The 24267-nt window shown below is 38.8% G+C and overlaps 2 protein-coding genes across 4 annotated transcripts in view; one reads left to right on the forward strand and one right to left on the reverse strand.

The window, feature by feature from the left end:
* Positions 1 to 24267, reverse strand: part of Sol1 (CUB domain-containing protein Sol1) — a 290756-nt gene that overhangs the window by 205695 nt on the left and 60794 nt on the right. The gene's annotated exons all lie outside the window — the stretch shown is intronic.
* Positions 1 to 24267, forward strand: part of M (zona pellucida domain-containing protein miniature) — a 271056-nt gene that overhangs the window by 137410 nt on the left and 109379 nt on the right. The gene's annotated exons all lie outside the window — the stretch shown is intronic.

Raw genomic sequence — 24267 nt, forward strand, 5'->3', positions numbered from 1 at the left:
ATTTAGGAATGCGAGGTCAGCTAAACAATGGAGCTTTATGAGAACCCTAAATCTACCACAATGGACGGACGGTTACTACATCGCCGTACTCGTTCAAGCGAGCAATCGATATTTCAAGGTGCTTCCCTGGTGACTATCCCTCACCACATGACACGAAATATACGGAATTGCCGTCTTTTAATCCGTCGAAGCGCACATCGATTTGAGTGCGTTAGCCCAATTCAAATCGATTCTCTGCTGCAATGCGAAACATCACCGTGCATTATTAGCACAGAATATATATACATGCTCGCGCGTCTCATGTAAGATGGTATTCTGTAATTATCTTGTCTGTTTATAGAAGGAGCTTCGAGATACCGTTCCTACAACGGTGAACTTTCTGCTTCCATCAATATTTATATACAGGGTGTCAGGGCAATCTCTTCCTAGAAAAAGCTCTCTTGTAGCTTATGTATCTCGAGAGCTTTTCAAAACACTATAATAAAGTATTTTCTTCATCGAGTACTTTTCGAGTTATAAAGATTGAAATAATTTCTTAACTTTTACATAAACCATAAAATATCTAGTAAAGTATTCATTTTTCGATTACCTTAATACTTTTATGTACAAAATAATTGTTAATTGCAAATTACATATTTTTTCTTCAAAACAACTATGTGTTTTCTTTACACCAGTTGATTCCTCTCATTATTTTGTACGTAAAAGTATTAAGGTAAGATAATCGAAAAATGAATATTTTACAAGATATTTTACGGTTTATGTAAAATTAAGAAATTATTTCAAGCCTCATAACTCAAAAAGTACTTAACGAAAAGGTACTTAATTATAGTATTTTGGAAAGCTCTCGAGATAAGCTACAAAAGCTTTTTTTTGGGAAGAGATTGCCCTGTATAATTGCACTTATTAGTTTAAAATAATTTAATTAATATTATATTATATTATAATTTAAAATAATTTAATTATACGATCCCAATTAAAAAACAAGTTGGGTTATATTTATTAATTAATGAGTGATATATTTCTTTCTAGTGAGAGACCGCACTTCGTATACGTTACTTTACTTTTATGGGATTCAAATGGTCGAGTATCCATCCTGATACTTCTGATTAAAAGACTCATTGACGATATGCGGCGTTCTGGCGTCGGGAAATACGATCGTTAAAAGCATTGCGGGGCTTTGTAATCACTTCTGATATTACTCTCATCGATCGTACCGCCTTAACCCGTTCCTTTGAAATCTTGACAGCCGCTTTGTAAGAGAGAAGAGGGCTAAGCTATCAACCGTATTCTAAACTGAAAACATGAATATTTGAGACTTGAAGTCAAAGCAGCAAAGATTTGTTCACAGTTCACTTGATGGAAAATACAAATAGATATATAAAGTTTCTCAAAGCTGGTAATATATATTTTACGGTGCATCGATCTGGCTTGAATATCCGATGTAATTTGCATTACGTTTGAAGGGAATCCTTATCCACACGCTGGAAGAATAATATTCGAAATTGATACGATTTACCGATGCGAGGGCGTGCTGGTAATCAACCTAGCGTGCGGATAATCGTTACCGGGTATATTACATCGGGCCTTAGGTGTGCATGTAATGTTACATCCGCTCGTTCGACGAAAAGCCGCAGTCAAATACGTTACGACGCACGGATCGTATCGTGACTCTCTACAATAACTTATTCCGACGGAATTCTGTAATTCGAGTACGTAAATATTATCGTATTCTGAATAATTATTGTTATTTAAATCAAGCGGTATTTACGGCATCAAATAACGTTGGCGGCTTCCTTTCCCAAAAAATTTGGCCATTATTCTTCCCTTGACCCGTGGCTTCTCTTCGTTAAAAAAATTGTATTTTACAACAATACGTATTGAAGTACAAAAGCAGAAGATAGATTTAAATGATACTCAGCGCATGGTCTATTCAAAGACAGAAATAAAAAAACTTGTTCACTTAGAGACTTTAGTATAAAAGCGTATTAAAAAATAAGTTTTTATCACAATACCGATAAAAAAATCGTTTCAATCTTTTATAGCTGACTAGTATCTTTACTTCGTACATAAACGCGATAGATTGAAGTAATCCAATTGATAAAGAATATTCTGTCCGATGTGTCTTTTCGCCTAGTTATGTCCTTCGAGGATAAAGGCATTTATCCTGCTGATACGACGCGTTCTCCCGACTGTCTCCCTTCGGGAATACGACTCCTCGACGATGAAAAGTGGTCGCCTCATGCAATAATTCAAAAGGCAACGAGAGAGCGATATGTCTTAACTTTTCGTCATTGCCTTTATTGGCGACGTCACGTCGATATATCGTAATGCCCCGTTTATTAAACTGGCACGTTTAATAAAGCTTCTTTTAGAAAAGAGAATTTTATTGCTTGTGCTCATAGCAAGAAAATCATAATAAAGAACGATGTTGCGTAACGATGTTAATCCGTAGCTCTTTAACGAGCAATGCGCGGTACGTTATGTTGCAGCGGTGCTTTCATTACTGGCACAATGAATGAAAAGTTCTCGAGAACATTTTACAAGCTTTCTTCATTGAAATAACTAAAAAATATAAAAAGAATTATATAATATATTTCAATAAAATTATAATTTTATATATTCAGCCATTATTAAATCTAAAGACATTATGAAATTATTGGAGTAATAATTTGGTGAAACAGGCTTTGTGGTTTTATTTTACACTAATTATACCGATATTATCTTGATTGCATGTATTGTAATTTTTTGCAAGTTAATTTAATAATTTATTTGACCACAAACATTACATGTATACTTATAAGCCATGTATCGACTTTACGATTAGTATGTGATAGTTGTTAAAACATTTAACATATCCGCAACATATGTGTACATACTCTGAGCATTTTCCATTGTATGTTTCATTCCCATGTGCATCCTCACGGATTATGCCACGTTGAGCTGGAATGTTAAAGCCAGATAATATTGTCGAGTTACCGCAGCTTCGTACCATTAATCGCTATCCAAAAGGAGACCGTTTATCTCGCGACTAATACCATCTGCTGCTTATTCTATATATGTATAAATTGTGTTCAATGTATAGAGAGCGGGATTAAATCTAATTTAACTTCGATTGTAAATTTTGAATAAAAATCTCTCTTTTATTCATAACTCCATTAATTTATTCGATATGTAAAATTCGATATTTAAATGAAACACCCTCCATCTAACACGCTATAGACTAGAATATTTATATGTACGTATATAGATCACCATCTCTCAATTACTTAGCTTAAGCACATCGGGAATTGCGACCCGCAATTTCCGTTTGTTTTCCCGGAAATGTCGCACGGAACGAGAAAATACGTGAGATTTCGGAGTATAATCTCGACTAGTCGTTAAGTAGACAGGAAAGCGGAGTAAGTTCGGCGCGCAACAATTTGTTCAAATCCTACGAAATCCCGATCCGCGCGCACAGTCGACCGGCCAAGTCCTCGGCAAACACCACTAAGGGACTATCTTGGTGACAGGAGATTTGTACTCTTGTGCGCCACACAGGAGGAAACACGGCATTCGGCTTCGCGACTTTCGAAGAATGGCGTCGCCCTCTGTATCCTCGTTAATGCCACGCTCGAAATCGCGCTCGTTATGATCCTCTTTCACACGGTGAAATTCAACGACTGAACATAATATAAACTAAACATGATATTAACAAATTTGTGGCTCGGATGTTGCGGCTGCGACGTGTAAAGTACTCTCGAGTTCGCCTGATCCACGTTTTCGCATTTTATAATCGCGCACAGCTGCACTCAATACACGAGTAGAGTACTGGTTTAATACTTTTCCTACACCATATGGCGCCTCGGAATTACGAATCTGATGTGATTTTTTTCAATACGGTTTTTATCACGGTCTTGCGGGAACATTTTAAGTGACCTCGACTTCATAGTGATGGATAATAATCCGGAATGCATTTCGCGAGAAAGGGAGAGCTCAATATTCTTGGAATATATGCGTGACGTCTTACGCATATTGATAAGTCTAAATCATCTTTCCAGCTATAAAAGAACTATATAATTTTGCGCAAACAACCGAGTTATTCGACAGCTACGCGATTTAGTATAAAAATAAGGAATAGAAACGATGGGAAGAATAATTTAGTGCGAGTATTAAACTGTAAAAGAAAAAGACTCTGACAGAACGTTTCGTTCTGGATTTGGTCGAATGGGTAACTTTGAATAAACGGGTTCGATCGCCCTACTCGTTACGTTTATCCAACACACTAACAATAGGAAGCTTTGTGGTATCAATGTCATTACATCAAAGCTTCCCTTGCCGATTCCTCCATCGGAGAAAAGCGCGTACGCATCGATCTTGACGCTATTCCATTCGATAATTTTTTATTGTTTAACGAAGATCGAAAACGATAAAGATTTTAGCAGAAAAAAATAGAGAGAGCGGATGAAATTTAAGGGAATAACTGACAGAATTCGATAGTCACAAATATTGTCGTATCAAATATTTGTTGTCAGGTATATTGTATCAATATATATTTAACTATGAATGAAAAGAGAACAAATACGTATAATGTACATAATCATAGGTTTCCCAAGAACGTGAATGATCGTAAAATGCCACTATTACATAAGTATGGAAAGCGCAAAAGCGCGAAATTTAACCCTGCACTTGAACGATTACTCTAGCACGTGCCTTACTTTTCTTCGCGTTTTTCCCCTTGTCTACCTCGTTGTCGACAACTACTACTTATTCCCCTTCAACGCGGTGTTACGTAGTGATTTTCTTTTAGCGAACTATCGTGAAGTGGAACATTATTGTTTTCAAATCACACCTTTCAAATATAAAATCCTTACAATATTAGATAAAATTTAGTCAATATGTATAAGAAAATACAAAACTGTGATTTTGACAAAAATTAACTTCCGCTCGCAATAAAAATTTCTTTTCTACTTTATATATATTTTTAAATTAATTTACTTACAAAAGTTTATATCTTATGCATAATCTTGTGAAATATATTATATAATATAATCAACTGCATTTTGAATTAAATAATCATATTAGATTGCCGAGATGTAAATAATTATTAGGCGAGCCATAATTCAAGCGCGAAATAAGATCCATTATAAATGGCCTCCTCTTTTTTGTGTAAAACAAAATACAATGTGTTAATATAATCTAACTCAATTCAATTCAATCCTATCTAATCTGTCTTCTTCTGAATCAATTCAACACTCCATATTTTCTAGTGAACTATTTCTCGTAAAAAACATGGTATGGTGAATAATTAAACTAGATTAACTAGATATCCTCTCAACAATATTAAAAAAATTAAAAGTATAATAAAATGTAATAAAATATCAAAAATTATATTTGATTTTTTACATCTTTTACCTGAAAAAAAAAGAAAATGGTGAATAATTATATCAGATTGATTTAATTAAGCTTAGAATAATTAAGTTTATCTTATTCCATCTTGTTTCATACAAAGAAAACAAAACAACTTTTGTCAAAATTATTGTTTTAAAGTACGCATTTTTTTCTAATCATTATTCTTGCATGATATAAAAAAGCGAGTTGGCTAATTCTGGTCAAAATCATCATTTAACGAGGCTTATAATTTTTTAAATATTAAATATTTTTTACTTTCAAATGATAAAAAGATTCTATCTAACAGATATTGTAAACAGTATTACCAGTATAAATATTGATTTTTACAAAATGAATAACGAATATTCCCTGCGAGAGAGGGCAAAATATATTTGGTTAAATTCGTCGGGGGAGTTAATAATACATGGTAAATAAACTCCATAATAGCATCCGCTCGCGCGAACCGATTCACCCATTGTGTATCAACTGTATCCGCGCGAAGATGAATCCTGCACAATAAACTCGGACAGCGGCTCGGTACCGGATATTTTTGTATACGCTCCTCCTGTACAATAGGCCGTATTTTTAGCCCCCGGCAACGGTGATGGCCTATATTTATTTCTGAACGACGAGAAACCCCTTTCTCCACACGCAGGTGGTGCGTTGCATGTTTCATGAAAATTCGGGCGCGTGAAAAATCACACCCCTTCCTCTTCCATCTTTTATTAATATTTCGCCGCTACGCTTTCATCGCGAAGCCAATTTGCCGCTCGGTCTATTCTCGCTCTCTTGCGCTGGTGTCATTTAATTAAGATGGCCTCGCGTATCTAGCCGGACCGGTCGATTCGACACCGGACTCTGGTCCGAGAACTCGCCGTGTTCGAGGTACATGCTTCCACATCGCGACTTTAGCCAGCAGCGCGCAGGAAAAACTCGGGCGATGCAAATGCGCGACGTTTCGTGACGCGAGCGCCGAGTCTCGTGTCGACGAAACTGCGCGAATAAATAAAAAAAAGTGTCCGTATATACGCGAGACTCCTCGTGTGTATATGTGTGACCCGGCGAAATTTTTTCCATGGGATCGCCAGTGTTTATCGGACTTGTTTCGCGGACGAAAATAACATTGGCATTCCGTGCTGGAACTGTTATAGTCGTGGATCGCTCCCTTTTCGCGAATTGCAATTGTATCTCATAAAAGCCATCCCTATACGCGCATTAAAGAGTTCGTCGTGACGTTATACGGTGCTTATATGTTTGAACGCCATACGGTGCATATTCCCGACGAGCATACTTTCCGAGACTCGAAAACGTAACTTTGTGTAAATGTCAAATATTAATATTTCGTGTATATACGATACGCTGCGACGCAGTCTTACGTCGTGCATCCGCATCCTTATGTTTTTAAAAAGAGGCAATTTGCGCCACTGAAAACGCCATGTATTATTCCCGACTCGATAAATAAATAAGCGTCGACACTTCTGTCGCGACATTTCTATGCTACGTAAGATATGCAATGTCACAGCTGCGCTCTTAAAATTCCGATTCACTCGCGTTTCGCACGCGAGGTTGTATCCCTTGCAACGCGTCCCATCGTTGCGGCTTTTCGGTTAAAACTCTAACTTTAACTTGTATAATAATGCAGCAAATAATTTTACCACGGCGAATAGCGCGCTAAACTACTACTGGTTCTCCACGCTAAACTAGATACGTTTTGGGGCAAATTTACACGCTCGTTTTAAAATTACATAGTTAGCTATGGCCTCTACGAGACCGAGATATAATAGCATGCTAGAGAGAAAGCGATATTTAGTGACGCAACAATGCACAACCAGGTTCGTCTAACCGAGCATTTTGGTTCATCGTCGTATTTTGCCATGGATCTGTATCCAGTCTAGGCGTGACGGAAATTCGGACAAATTTCTTTTTCCTTTTTTTTTATCAAATGTCAGACACCGTGTACGTGATTCGATATATCGGGATGGTATCGGGAGTTTCACGAGCCCGAGCTCGTGACCCGCTTCTCTCCCATTGTATCTTCTCCGCTCGAGAATCCTCTCCCGCTTTCCGCCCTTCCCTTTTCCATCCCTTCTCCTCCCCTCCGAGTTATTGTCTTCGAGTGAAGCAAAAATTGCATCGGTGGCGATGCCGGCCGACTCTCGATATGGGCTTCCAACTATTTTCATCGACTTCAAAACGGCTGAGCACACGCTCGTGCGATTTCCACGCTTGTAAAGGGAGCATCCACTTCCGCTTGCCACTTGGCCGTATCGCGCGAAACTGTTATACGCTTGCCAAGCGCACGATAGACAGATTGCTTCATGACACGTATAAAGTGTTCGTGATTGGTTGACAATCGGAGTCGAATCGCGATTCTGACAATCGCGGAAATTATGGAATTATTTATCGTCTTTTAAATCTTAACAATATTATTATACATATGGTCTCTTTTAGATAATTTTTAATTCACTATAAAACAATAATCTTTTTGTAATTGTATTGTAGTACCGTGTATTTTATATATGTGTGTCGCATTGCTTTTTCTAAAATCAGCTTTTTTTACCAAAAGTTTTTTAAAAAAAGCATGCAATATATACATAAGCGCGTGTTATATACAATATGTATGTATTCTTTTTCGACACATTTGTATTTTTTCGAATGTTTTCAGTATTAAACTCATTTTTCTACAAAACATTTGGGAAAGAATTTTTTTATTTAGAATGAAAACATTAAAAAAATTAGAATTACATATACATATAGAATAGTTTTTACATATGCATTTATATTAAAATACATAAACAGAATTTTATTCCGAATTCTACATTCTATTTCTCTTAAAGGGATCATCAAAAATGAACTTTAGCGAGTGCTTCGCGAGTGTGAGTAATCGATACATATCCATGATTAGGGGGAATCCCCGAAACGTAATATGAAAACGAAATCTTTTCCGTTTATAAGAATAACAGAATCGGAACAGAATTGGAAAGAAGGTGGCGAGAGAAAGGGTTGTCGCATGAATTGACAATATGTAAATTCCTAGACGAAGCGATATTTGATGGAATAGGAAAATATTAAGAAGTCGAGAAAAAGAGTTTCAAACTGGAGAATTACTATGATGCTTCCAATATATACTCGTTTATATAGTATGGAATTGCGAGCGGGAAAGTGGAAAGTTACTGATTGCAGTACACTAATTGCAGGATAATTATTACTTGTTCGGAGGAGTAAGAGCTTCCATAATAACCGCGCGAGCACCATTCACTTTCTCTCCCACGTTCTCAACCCTCGAAGAATCATTCTACGATGGACCTAATGATGAGCTTTGAGGGCTTGTAATATCATTGCAATCTAACGCATTCGGAGGTCCATCGCTTCTCGCTATTGTGCTCGGGACGTTCTATCGATCCCGCCTCGTTTTCCGCTTCTTCCTGCCTCTTCTTCTCCCCGCGCTGCCCTCACCCCCGCATCTTCGTTTCTCATTTAGCGCGAGAGATTGCAACGGATACAATTCCAGCTTCTTACCGACGATTACTTACGCGCGGAGGAGAATTTATGGGACAAAATGCGGGAGCGTCCGTCCTCGGTTGCAAGCAAAATACAGGACGACGAACGAATGTGCCGTCGCTCTTCAGCAGAAGAGGGGGAGGAATGAAACAGAAAGAGAGACAGAGAGGGGCTCGCACTGACAAACGAAGTTGCCGTCTGCTTTGGACAGCAGACCAGCATCTGTCGGGAAGCTGCCGTGAGCTAAGAGAGAACTTGTCTCTCGTAGGAAGTGCATGAAAGTAAAACGGAGACAGAGTCAAAAGTAAGGAGTCCATCGTATGTGATGGCGTAATGATAAGAATCTATGCTCGCATTTGCTACTGAAAAAGCGTCGTGAGGCGATTCTCTTATATCCGTAAAGAACGATAATCACACGTGAGAGATCGCGGTATGAACAATAAAATTCTTCAAATCCTCGATGTACTTTCTCGACTCATATTCTCTGCTCCTCGGAGTGGCATAGCGATATTTTTCAATCGCGGGGAACGTGCGAATGGGATGTATCGCTTTTTATGTTTTCCGCGTGCGTCTTCTTATACTCCTTATACTCCTCCTGCGGAAAAGTAGAGCGACTAACATGGGCGAACAGTGATTTGATGGACGTGGAAGAGGATGAGAAGAAGCCGCGCGGTTGGTGACGAGATTTCTTTCGGGAAAGAAAGGAACGGCAGGACCTATGGAGAGATGGACAGCTCGAAAGGCTCGAGCTTCCGGTATTCACGGCACGATTCGGTTCGCTCTTGTCGTCACATTTTATTTGTAATACAGCGAGAAACTATTCGCGTCGCAGGAGTCGAGAAGAAAAGCGTCTCTCGGTCCACCAATAAAAATATACAAGACCGTGTATTTTAATTTTCCATGAATGCACGCGGGATCTATAATACTCCCAGTTGGTGTTTTCGATCTTATTCGTGGCCTCGTTTCTCCTCGCACGCTTCGCTAGGTTTCCTTCTTTCCGATGTTAGCTCCGCTCGCTTGCCCAAAGAGGAAGCGTCCCCGACCTTTTTCCGAAACGAAACCCGATCGAGCAAGCCCGATTCTGTGACCCGAGTGTCGAGCCATTATTCTCGCTCTCTGTCTCTTTCTATCGAGCTCGAATTAATCGAACCCACTTTAACCCGCGCGAAATCCGTCCCGTCATCTTTACATTATTACGGCAGCGCGCCAGGACCTTTTTTTCCCGCCGACAACGATCGCGTCTCCCCTTCTTATCCCGTTCAAAGGGCCGTGACTCGCCTGGTCGAGCCCTTCCTATTCTCCTCCACCGTTCTCTTTCCTGATGAAGAGAAGTACCTGATTTTTGTCCGATTAAAAAGTTTAATCTCGAAGTTTCGAAGTAATGAGAATACAGTGACGACGAGCGCAAACTTCATCCTTTGCTCCTTATTAATACCGGGGGATACTGAATATTTCAGCTGATATAAAATCTATTTCGCGTTTCACTTGTTATTAGTATATTCAAACTTCTTTCGTATAATTGTCTCGTCTCGATATAGTTCGAAAAAATGCATGTGTGTTCGCTGCCTTATACTAGTTTATAGGAGAGAAACGTACCATCAATTCGTAACGTATAATACAGTTCTCTAAATCTTTCAAATCGAGAATATGCGCCAGAGATATTCGCAATAAAATCTTTTGCTACTGCAAAATATTTCAATCGTTTGACATTAGAATCTGTTTCAAATAACGATAAGAGATTTATCATTGATTTATTAAGAACGTGCTACATTTTCGAATGGCTCGCTCGGTATTCTTGTTCCCATCCTCTGTACCCATTCTCGATCAATTTAATTTCCTTCCTGCCTTTCATGAAGCCTTCCCTCTTAAAGACGACAAGTGACGGGTTATTTGCTTAAGTATACTTCGATTCAACATCCGAAAAATGTAATGTAATCAAAACTAATCGGACTAAAAGCGCTTGAGATAAAAATTGGAAGAGCACATTGATATAGTTATAATAACATTGTAAAAATATTAAGAATTACACAGAAACACAAGATAAATGACGTCTTTAGTTTTCACAAAGTATTCGTTTCTCATTGAAACACGAAACATACATTATTTTATTTTATTTATTTTATATCTTTTATTTTAAAAAACGATATGGAAAACAATTTAAGGATGCTTTGTATGTACAATCCCAGCAAAAAGTAGCTGAAAATCAATATTGACGAATATATCCACTTTTGGTGTATTTTGAGTATGAGAAATTGCGTGGAATATTACAATTTGATCTTAGCTACAGTGCAGAGATGTATTTTTTAATATTTATTGCGTTTTTACTGAAATATTCCGAATTTTGTTAATCGAAATGATTAACTTTTGGCAGAGAATTTCGCCTTGTGTCAGATATATGGCTAATTTCATTGAATTATATTTAATATCTTTTTAACCAGTTAGTACTTGTATAATATTATTTGACCAAATATTTCCTCTGTATCTAAACTACACTTTTGCAAATTTTAAACAAATTCTGAATATTATTTCCATGTGTTTTTGTCATTTGAATCGACGTGGTTATACGTTTCCCATAAGAACACATGTTAATTCGGTGCAAATTAAAATCCTTATAACTTGTGAACGCTTTAGTGAATCGATTTAAAAATTGTACTGAAGATTCTAAACATATGTAAGGACATTCTGTACAATTTTCATTAAATTCTCAATATTTTGAAAATAGGCACAAAACATCCTTAAATAATTTAAGAATTTAAATAAAAAAAGGAAAAGCAGAAAAATAATATAAATATTAACTTTCATGCATTATTTGAGTAAATTTATATCAATAAGACACTTATAAATTCTGTCATAAAACTTCATCATGTTTCATAAGAAGCAACAATGTAGGAAACGCGACCCCGGCAATTTTCAAAGGTATAAAGTAGTTGCCCGACAAGTAATACGAAATCACCTTTTTAAACTGCGCACGCTCGCATCGCGTCTCGTGGCAAGATATTTTCTCTCGAAAGTTTCACATCGAACGTGAAAGAGAGGGAATGATGTCGTTCTCGCAACGATAAATTCTTCCGATGGTCTTAAAGCAGCGGCGAGCGCCTTTAATTATCACGCAGTTAATTAAAACAAATCCGGCACGAAGTTAAGAGTACTCAACATTCTCGAGTAAAATATGAGATGAGGCTAATGCCGCTCCTCCATTATTTCTCCCCTTCTCGTGATATCGCGCCCGTGTGGCGATTAAGTTCTTTCGGAGTAAATCACTGAACTTATATAGATATGCGTTAAGGTGCGAACGCCAGGACAAAAAATCTGACATAAAAGAGCGGAAATGAAGAGATGAGAACTCTTTCTCTCTTTCTTTCTTTCGTAGAAGATTATACCGTGCGTTTCTCATAAGAGTCGCTATTCGAGTTGCGAAACTCGAACTACATTGCGATAATTAGAGATTGTTTCGCGGAACAAAGTGGAGTTTAAGTTTCATGAGCGGATCTCCGGTTTCTTTCTCTCATCGAACTGGAATCAAGCTGCGTCGTATAATTATCGTTGAAATTGGACACCGTTATCTATTATTTTCTATATAATTATTTTCCAATAATTATCCAGAAATTATTTTCAATGCGAAACTTAACGCTTCCAATTGAGTAATATCGCATTTGTGGTTTCGCGGAAGATTTTTATGGTCAGGAAACAGCTGCTCTCCCTTGCCCGTCCAATGTCTATCATGAAGCGTTTTCCCTCTTCTCTTCATACCTCACGTCTTATCTCTCTACTTGACGTGTTTCAGCCTTATTTAAAAATTAATTAGAAAGAAACTTGCACGACGTTCTTATCGATCGATCCGAACCTGTCATTTTTATATTGACGTCCCTCGATAAAAGGTACAATCGAGCAAAAGACTGTGCTATTTCACGATAACTCGGCCGATACTTTCTCGTCGAATTTCGCATTGGTATATGATGCACGATAAACAATGACAATACGTCTTTGTATCATGACCACTTAGGTTTAGTGCTCATAAAAGTCAAATAGATAGAACGGTTAGAGTTGTGAATCGAGATCACTGACCTGCATTCGCTTCTTTGTCACCGAAAAAATATAGCATCGGGAAGAATTCTAAGAATAAATCATACGATTCGACGATTTGTTCTCTTTCTTGTTGAATTGTGTAAGTAATTACACAATTTAACAAGAAGAAGATAATAACTTCTCGAAGTTTTCTTTTGGCATTAAATATGTTCCCGTCTTCCAAATTACTTTAGCATGTCGCAATTTTGAGAAATTTGTAATTAAAATTGCAAAATTGATTATTTTAATATGATTTATATTCATGATATGTAATGTGTTAAAGAAATTTTGTTGCAATTAATTATATTAGAATTTTCAATCTTCAAGAGGATTAAAAGAACATATATCAATTATGATTAATAATATTTGTTAAATTAAATCTATTGCGAAAAAAAGAATGAATTAAATCATTGAGGATTTTTTAAATAATTTTGACATGATACAACAACTTTGAAATCATAATCGTATTTAACGTTAAACAAACTATGGGATTATTTTCTTTTTGTGTTCGAATATAACAAAAAAAGTTATTTTTTTATTAAATTGCGTTATCAATCATAGAATATATTTTTTTCCTTTATATTTAGATTTGGTTTTAAAATGAGCATTTTAAAAATACGTAAAATCCAAAGAAAATAAAATTACCATATACTTTTTTTTCTCTGTATATCTGATATAGAAGGAGAGATTTTGTTCATAAGTCGAACACAGAAGGGTCCCTTTCTTTTACGCGTAATATCCGTGGGGTTTGGGAATATCTCGTGCGAATACTGCGTGACGCAGTTAAATCGCACGTCTCGTTGCATCGTCATGAGTCTTTCATGCTGTCACGTCGCAGCGGCGATGGAAGGTGCACTTTTTAGCGAGGTGAGCAGCCCTTTCTTATAGCAGCGACTCTCAAAATACGATTTGACGTCTAAATTATATATCGTGCCGAGCATTCGACAGAAAACGTCTCCTCCGTATGATTATTAAATTAATGCTCAATCCGAATGTTCGGGAAGAAAAAATAATTGCATCCGGCGGATCAACCGCGTCTCTCGCTTGGCACGACTCCAGTTGGCGCAAAAATATTAGGTAAGACAGAAAAATTAATCTGTAATGCTTTTACACAACATCGTACTGAAAATTGTATCGCCTTCCTCGCTTACGAGAGTGTCTTTTAATATATAAATAATGACAAAGAACATTAAATCGCAAGGCGGCTTTCTGTGTGAGCGGCCATCCTTCTTTCACGAGCGACCTACTTTCGCATTATTATTAACGTATTATCAGAGGAACGTGTCATGGAATGCGAAACCGTTGCATTTGTTCGGAATTTTGTCAAATGCACGTAATATTTCAACGCGCGCACGAATATAAAACTCGAAACTATAAAAACTGCTTGATATCTTGTTCCGGATTCTTTTCCGTTTCATAGCCGTATCACGGCTTGTACGGAAGCGCTGTAGGTGCTGTATTTCACGGAAGACAGTCCAATGCACATATCGTATTTCCGTAGCCAACACTGCTTGTATTTCTTGTCCAAGATGTTCTAAGCGGTGTAGAATATCAAAGAACACCGGATAATTTAATCAAGTTTCAATTAAGTCAAGCGTACTCTTTGTAACAGAACAGTACTTTTAAGTGTATCGATTAATGATAGATGAGTCTTCTTTTTAAAAAGAATGTTCGTTCTATTCTGTGCATTGTCAAGCACATCGTTTACATATGTAAAATACGTATGGATACGGTACATATATGTAATATACTTCAGCTTGATTGTCGAAACAGGTCGTCCACACATGATATGCGCAAATGATAATAAGCGATAGTATAATAATGCAAAATAGTATACGATCTCATAAATAACCTGGAAGACAGAAACATATTTATGTATATATGTATAGGCATACAGGACTACATCTTACTTTTGTGCGACAGTCTAGAGAAAGTGGATATGCTTATTTTACCACATTTGCAACACATTTCCATGAATTCCTCCGGTATATGCAATGTGTGTCCGGAATATATATAACCGACAAAAGAAAATGATTTCTCGTGAAAAAATAAAAATATATAATAAAATCTTTTCGTATGAAAGGCGTTGTTTTCGAGAAAAATAACTGGGACATTGGGAAAATTTATATTTGCACTTTTTTTAAAACTTGATATCGAACCATCTTCTATTAAGCATTATCAAATTCATCTCGACAGCGACTATCAAAGTATAAAAAGAGACATTACACAACATTTTGTTAAAAAAATAAAAGTAATCTTGACACTTTACACATGCAGTTTCTTTCGTTAAATTTGAATAATTTTAAATTATTTTACTAAATATGTATAAAAAATGTAGATATTTTTTTTTTCATTTATACCTTAATAAATGTTATCGACATCTTTCACGGTTGCATCACGATGTCAGCCTTAATCTCTTGAATGTATTTCTTAGCTATTTTGCACAACATCATTAGAATTATATGCAAGGAAGTTAAGAATTTAAACATCTATACAGAATTTCATTTTCATAGTTTCGTCTATATCGACAATATGATTATTTTTAAAATCACTTTTGACTTTTATAAATTTCGAGTTCTTCTTGCGAGCCAAAATAGAGGCCGAAGCGGCAAAGTGATTCACGAGGAAAACGCGCGTCGAGTACCAGAGCGAGCGAAAGGTCAAAGCTTAGACGGCGTTTCGCGCGTGCATTTAAGTATGCAGAGGGTCCGCGCGTAAGAGATGAAATGGTCTGTAAAGAAGCCGCGGGTCTCGCCGTGCAAACGACTTAGGGAGAAGTAGGGGGAGGGGGGGGAACGGGGGAGGGAGATGAGGAACTAACGCCGGGACGACGAACACCGAGACACGAAGAGATTGCGGAATGCGGAATGTGGCACCCCCGGGGGTCGGTTCGGGGAGGGTGAACCAGGTCGCAGAGAGAGACCGGGACGAGATCTTTTGCATTATTCATTCCGAGAGCGATGCGGGAGAAAAAAATGACTACGATGGAACTCGCGCAATCAGGAGGCGGACGCCCCCGTTAATTCGCGCGTTTCGCACTCTTCACCCTTTCCACGCCGCTCCTTTTCGCGCGTGCCGCTCACGAAAGGGCGGGACGAAAGGTTGGTTAATCATCGAGCGTACGACCTCGCCACGTTACGAGAGACGGCGGGATCGGGGATTCCGGCTACGGAAATTGGAAACTGTCCCGCGAACGGAATAACGAATGCCTGGCGTTTTCGTCCCTGATGGAAAGTAAACATCGTCGAGAGACGCTACGCGTTACGTCAACAGAACGTACGCAACGCGATGAAACGCGGATTTAAATAGTAGCCGGAAGCGCATCGCGACGTCGAAAAATTTCTCACGGTAACTACACATGCTTGGAAACGTCAACTGTGATGGATGAGATGAAAAAGAGAATGCGAACAGATTTTTAACTTGAGTTATTATGTTATCATCGGAGTGTCGATGTCGGGATACAAACTCCCGGATGTTGTATTTACGTTAAAAGTTTTCCATCGAATGCTTCCTCCGGCGACTTTGAGAAATTTCTGATGCGTTTTCTCCAACACTTCGTAATAGTTGCGCGTAAATACAAAAAGTTGCGCGTAAAATACGGATATCATTGAATGTCTCGAGAAAAAAAAAATTGGTATTAAACTAATCGCGTAGAGTGGCCTTCCGTTGGAGACGTCGCGCAGAAAGCACTTCACTTTACACGATATTTCACTGAACCGACCCGGTTGCATATTTTAAAAAGTATTAGAGGCAGAAAAAAGATATAACGTTACAAAAAACGTTTCAATTTTTTAGAGAAAAGCTGTTTGTTGTATCTCAAAAAGAAAATGAATAATTATGCTTCGCGATTTAATGAAAAATGATTATTGATTATTATACGAGCGCGATATGTTTTAATTATGTATTTTATAGCACCTTTTACCGATGCGTATCTTGTTAATAGAAAGAATAACACTTCGATCTTCGATGCGGCTTCTATTGTTCTTGCTTTATGCGCAACTGTATACAGCAAAGCTTCTTTCAAGGCAATAATGCGGGTGTTTGTCATCGAATCTTTCATCCTTTATTCCATAAAACGATCGTCCCTTTTTTTCTCTTCTCTTTCTTTTTCTTTTCATTTTTTTTTATATTACTTTCATATTTCCATATTTCGATCGAGTTTTATATGCGATCGTGTGAACTCGGGGCACACAATCACACATATCTATTTTTGTATTTATATTACCGTTAATGGCGAATAAGGGCGCCGCTTCCCGGTTTCCAATGAAAGAAACGTCGTGCTCCTTTTTACGACATTAGCGGCGCCATTCATTTCCGTAGCCGAGGCTCGATAACCCACGCGCTCGCGTTCGATGTCTGTTGCTACATTGAATATTTCATGAAGTCAACGTTGTTGCATTTTGTATGTTAATTGAAGGCACTATCGACGAGGGAGATTTGATGCACATAATATTTACCATCTTGGTGAGTATTCAAATGCGTCCTTTCTAACTACGTTGCCTATGGTGGCAAGGTTTAACGACGATATTGTTCGCGCGAATTCCCAACAAATTAAAAACGCTCTCGAAATATTCTGCATCATTCTTGATCATTCAGATTCTTCGATTAATTTATACTTTTTATGGAAACGGTAAACGATAACAAAGGAAGTACTATGCGCGATTAAAAGATGGAACTTTAATGATTACTACATCGTTTTCTTCATTTTTGGATTTTCTCGTCCTAAAGGCGCAAAAAACATACCCGCAGCAATTTCAGATAATGGTGGCCTTTTACGAAAAGAGGAACAAAGATATTTCTATAGCGAGACCAAAGAGCAAAGTTTTCGTCCGGATCCAATCCTACCTCTTGTTCCGAGAGAAGCTGAAATATTCATGACAATTAAAAGAAACTTGGATTACGACCGGAAAGTCGCGAGGATATTTTAGGGCTTCGACTATAGGTCGAATTCAGGCGTTTTGTGTAATTCGAGCTTCCGGCTAATTTAATCTCAAAGTGTCGGCAGGTCATAAACGGAAACCTCGGACTGCTTTCGCAGTCGATTCTCCGGAATGAGCAACGAAACCGTTCTCAATTGTCACACTCTGTATATCCAGGAATTTCATCTTGCACATAATTAATCTCGGCCGACAAGTATAATTCCTCGCAGCTCGGCCGCTTGGTATTCGGCCGTTACGAGAAAGCCGATATTATAGCTACAATATCCCGCCGCCGTTACCGCAAACTCGAGGTTTCCTCTCCTTCCGGAGTGGCCGCGCGTTTCCGTGCGGCAACGCGACGCCAAACCGCCTTGTTCGTCTCTCAGGCGTTCGTATCGCCAGATACCGTGCCAAGATAGCCCGTTGACGACCGCGCGTTGCGTGAAATTGCGCTAAACGAACAAAGTTACACGTAATTCCGAAGCTCTTAGCGCCCAGAAACGCTCCATTCAAGACACTAGATCTTGTTGACGGTACAAACAGCGGAAAGGAGATGCACTGTTTCATCTCTGGTTCCTCGCCGAAAGTTCAAACTGCAAATTTATACTCGCGAATATTTACCGGAGACTGCTTTCTATCACATTGTGCCGCGTATATTTTGAGAATATTGTATTTCAAACTTTCGAACATACGGTCTTTCTGTAAAGCGAACGAAAATTGAGTTCTGAAAAATTGTCTCCGAAACCGACACCCCTCGCCGAAAATATAACATGATATACCGAAAACATGATAGAAATATGAACAACTGCAATAAAATTATTAAACTGTATACATTTGTTATATTTCAAATAAAAAGTTATGTTGTTTTATTTAGTTTAAAATTTTATCTCTCTGAAAAACAAGAATTTTCAATTGCAAAATTGCAAAAAATTGTTCCTAGGAAACATTTATAAAAGGCAAATACGAACAAAATCAATATTAATTTATTTACATTCTTTAAAGTAACATTTCGATATATAAAATATTAGACTATGTCGATATAAATCATAAGGTATATATATGTAAAACATATTTTAATATAATTTTTTAAGCGTATATAAAAGGCAATAAAAGAGAAAATTAAAATAAAACAAATTTAAAAACGAAACACAATATTATCAGAAATTTACGGCTATTCGTAAATTACATAATTCGTCAAAAAGAGTTGCAGGGAAAAGATTCGTGAAATTTAATACAAGTCAATTTAACACATAAAAATTCGACAAGGGCCACGAATATCTGACGAATAAACTAGCCAAGCGGACGAAATCAGCTCTATAAACAAAAAACGCGGCGAGATTATTAAAATTGGAATTCATTTATCGCCGAGAGCAAAACATAATAATTTAGCTAGTCGGGGACAAGATCGATACGTAATTAAGAAATGTCAATTTACCGATATTTGTGTTGTATTCGCGAGAGCTGTCGAGCGGTCCTATCGTGTGCGCTCATTTAATAGTTAGAACCCGTGGGGTATCCATTAGGAGATCCTTAGTTTGCGCCGGAAACTTCAAGCAGTATCTCTTGCTCGTATATAACTCGTAAGGGGAAGCGGCTTACTATCGGCGCCCCTGGATATAAAGCCAAAGTTTCCTCTCTTCTCCGAGGGATTTTCTAAGCTTTAGGACACACGCGGCACACTGTAAACGATCGCCATGCGGCTCGAGCGCGGGCGCGCGCGCGCGCCATATTAATAGGACCCATCTCCATAGGCGGCTTAATATTGGACCCGCGGTGCACGGGTCTTGGACGCGCGACCTTAGAAGTAGTAGAAACGATTTATGACCGTCGACGGTGGGAGGATTTGTAAATAGAATCTCGCTCAAAGAGCGAGGAACCCGGGGAACGCGCGCGCGCGTGCTCGGCATAAATCGGCGCGGTGGATTCAACCCACTTCCGCTTTTGCGAAAATATTAATCCACGCGCGGCGTACACAGACTCTCGTTCGGTCCGGATCTGCGACCCCGTGGAAAAAGTGCGAGCGAGATTCTTTTTCCATTACGTTCGCCAACAAGTCTCAATGGGATTTAACAGGAATAACCGGCGGGACGCCCGACTTTGGCAGGAAGCTTTTCGTTCCTTTCTTTGGAGGATTTTTCAATTAACTACTCAAATATACTAGAGCAAAAAAATGAAACTTTCAAACGAGAAACGCTATTCGCGGGAGAACGAGACGAGTGACAACTGCGGCGGCGAAAAAAATTTATCCCGAGATGACAAGTCTTTTGCGCGGAACAAATCAACGTGCGATCGGAGGTGCGCGAGGTATCCTGAATTAGCAACTGACCGATCGATCTCACCGAAGAGATAACGTTCGACGGGAATAGGCGGGCGACCGAAAACCGAACCGCCGAAATTTCCGACGTGCTGTAACTGACGATGGTAATGTAACCAGCGAAATGATCGCTCGAGCGATTTGTTGCAAACGGCTTCGCGAAGCTTCGTTGCCGGACTGTTGTTTGCCGTTTGCATTTCCAGCGCGGTCCGTCTTGCCTGTCGGAAGTTGCCCGCCGACCGACATCGCAGTTCGATGCATAATGCGCGATAGCACAAATTTCCGCCTATCCGCATACGTAAACGCGCTCATGGACCAAGAGCGGCGATCGCCGAAAGGATGATGCGGGGGAGGGGCGAGGATTCACGGATCGCTTGACAGCTCGGTTGAGAGACGATCCACGTTACCGGGGATTCTTACCCCGCCATCGATCATACGCGAATTTTTCCCGCTTAAAGTGCCTCTCGTCGTGTCATTCCGCGCTGCGATCTATTTGCGAATCGACGCGAATCGTCGGCGCGATATTACGATATTCCCCGCAAATGTGGATAACGGATTTAGCAAGCGGAAAGTGCAACCGTGCTTTCAGTTCACAAAAGGGAGATTCATATTCTCCGCGCGTAAGAACGGGAAACCGAGTACGCGCGCGACGCAACGAAAATAAAATCTGCATCCCTCCGACCGCGAACGTGGTAGACGTACCCTCGGAAGAGCATCTACCACCCACCCCGTCGACCAGAACTTCCTCCATCCTCCAACTCCCGCGACCCGTCTCGCCCTTCCGCTCTCGTCCTTCCTGTTCCCGCATGACTTCGCTAACCCAACGCCAAGTTACCTCGCAAACCAACCGGCGAACTTCAACCGTCGTGCGATCCCTCGAACGGAAATTTCGGTGCGCGATTCGGGTCTGGCGTGAGTTGGTCCTCGTCGAATTCTCGCGGGTCTCTCCAGGTGTCCGCGCGATGACCCGGGCGCCGGGATACGAGGCGGCAAAGGGGGATAACGCGAAAGGGGTTGGCGCAGCGCAAACTGTACAACGCAACCGGTGTCGCGGAGCTTGTGTATTGTGTCTCGTCGCGCGTCCCACGTCGCGCGTTACGGTTGCTGCAATCGGGCTGGCAGGTCACTGCGACCGAGTGTCGAGGGAACAACGTCGTGCAATCAGGCGTGCCGTTGCATGCGATGCGACCATGAGGTGCAAGAGGGTACCCTTTGCCACGCTATCGTGGGACTTGACGTCGACGAATGCAAACGCACGAGTTTGTGGCAAGATTCCTCGTGTTCGTGGCATAAAACTTTTCCTTAATCAAAGTAAGTATCTTTCGTCTGAAGCGCGGAGATACGTGCGGAAAATTGCATTACTGATGTGCAATGCAATTCAATTTGCGAACACATGGTAATATATAATATTTCTCTGTCATATTTATTATTGAAAAATTATACATATATGAGATATAGCGTCATAGTACTCTCTGATAGAAGAATGCATCTTCGTTTAATATGTTTTTAAAATATATCTTACACGTCCGGGAGCTGCAGCCTTTTGTCAAGAGAGGAGAGACCCTCTCTACTTTAAATTCCTACCTACAATAAATTGCGGTACAGGTGAAGTAAACGTCTCGCTGCAGCGGACTTACGCTCGTTTCGGATCCTAAAACACTGCATTCAGGCGCAACGTAAATTCCACGAAAAGCGCGGGCGAAATCCCCGACGAATGTACATAGATTATTAAAGTAAAGCTAGATTTAAAGCGCATTTAGCGCCCGTTTTCGAAGAGTATGCCATCTAATTTTCTACGTATAATTTACGATTCTTACGAATGTAATTGCTATCGCGCGATGAATCGAATATAGTTTCCCGGAGTGACTTTCCCCGGGACTCGCGTCTCGGAGAAAGAACCCTCGTTAAATCTTTATTCACGTTAAGTTTCTCTCGCGGGCAATGAAATGGTGGTTTACAAGTTTTGCGCAGGCCACTCTGACGCGATGCACACGATTTACACGATTGCGTTACCACCGTCGCGCTTTCCCCCAGGTAACGGAAGTACGTAACGCGCTACAAATTGGCTACTAGCTCCACTCAAGCACTACCGGGACTCGTGCCGTAAGTCACCACACTCGTTCCCTCTTCCGCCCTCACCATGGGACGAATCGCATCGCGAATTCAATTTCACGAAACAGTCATTACACTACGAATTTCTGAGTGTGTTTTCGTAAAGCTCGTATCGTTGCGCAACACATTGAAAGAGTTGACTTCAATTCTATTTCGCGAACTTTGATAATTCAATAACGCCATTTTTTATTAATCGAGTGATTCAGATAAATATAATGCTTCAGATACAGAGAGATCTCATTTACACTTTATTGAAAGAAAATGTCTTCGTCTAATAGATTCGCACACGGATACTTAAAGAGCGAGAAAAAAAGAAAGAATTCGAATCGACGGCCGATGCATTAGGAATTTAATCACGCTTGATACGAAGTTAATGAAGCGAACGGTCGTTAAAAGAAACTCCCGCTATGAGCACTTTACTTTCTGCCTGTCTTTGCACAGTGTGACCTCGGACGCTCTTAAAATCGTATTACTATGTCTCAGGAATCCGGGCGCTGAATTTTTGGCGAACCGAGATATCTCGCTCGGAATTCCCTCGTGAACGAGCAAAATTTTTTCGAGGAAAGAAATATCGCAATGTCCGTAATCATGTTTACGAAAATAAAAATCGACGGTGGATCGTTGACCGGATGATAAGAATAAAGATAGATATTCGCGATAATCTTGTTTAGAGAAGTGATCTCGAAAATCACGTTTACTGAATAGATTCTTAACTAGCATAACTGTCAACACGTGGAAATCGACATCATTCAATCCACTGGCAATATTGGTAACTTTCTATCTTTGTCTTTCTTTATACGCGGATTCTTATATTTTTAATATATACATTCGCGTGCGATCGTATCAATATAATTTAACATACGTCTGCATTCTATTGGCGGCAGACAACTACGAGTAGACTTTGTCAGACAACTAAAGTCCCGAATTAGATAGCAGGACAGATCACTTTGTGCGTGGATAATTTATCTGTTGACATAATACTGCCTGCCAGTTCCGAATACTGGCGAGAAACGCGACCTGTCTAATTACAATCTATGTATGAAAGCGATGTGTTATATCATACGCGTGATTGCACATAACGTCAAGTTATGAGCGTGAAAAATCTACAAATTGCTGTTTTAATTACTGAGTTATGGTATATGTAATTAAAAAGCAAGAGTGGACGTTTAAAAACTGATATATTCATATTTCGTACTGTTTTTAAAGAGCATAGTCTCGATAGATACGCACGTGAATTTCTTGATTTTTTTTTTCGAATATCTCTCAATTTAATCCATATTATATTCAATAAACAGAAATCAATATTTCGTGGAATAAAAGTATCAAAATCGATATGGGTTTTTTCTAAACCATCATATCCACACATATGTTTCAGCAATTAAAGCAATGAAAGTTACGCTTTATTAAAACTGATATAAAGATTCACTTAGTTAGTATTATTTGCTCATCAGAAACCTATATTTTATACATTCTTTGTTTTTGTTTATATGTTAAATTGGCTTGAATTAATATAGAATTTATTTTTATAACTTATTTTTATAAACTTAAGTTTAAAAAATAAAATATATATTGCTTTTTATTCATTTGATTTCAAATTTATTTTAAATTTAATAAATTTAGTATATAAATTCAATATAATTTATCGCAATATTTTTTTATACATATACAGAGTGAGCCATTTTAATTAACGCAAGCAATTATTTCGGAAACAAAGCATTTTAGAGAAAAATGTTTCAGACAAAAGTTTTATGGTTTCGAGGGGGCCATAAGATGGTATCATTGGTTTGACACTGAAGAGTCATTTGAAGGTCACGTGAAGATCACTTCAATTTTTTTAAATGGAACACCCTATATATTTTTGCACACTCTTGTAGCTTATCTCGAGAGCTTTCCAAAACACTATAATTAAGTACCTTTTCGTTAAGTACTTTTTGAGTTATGAGGCTTGAAATAATTTCTTAATTTTACATAAACCGTAAAATATCTTGT

The sequence above is a fragment of the Camponotus vicinus genome, unplaced genomic scaffold, assembly GCF_025532165.1.
Source record: "Camponotus vicinus isolate PSW18456_S1 unplaced genomic scaffold, iyCamVici1.0 SCAF_1, whole genome shotgun sequence".
Classification (NCBI taxonomy): domain Eukaryota; kingdom Metazoa; phylum Arthropoda; class Insecta; order Hymenoptera; family Formicidae; genus Camponotus; species Camponotus vicinus.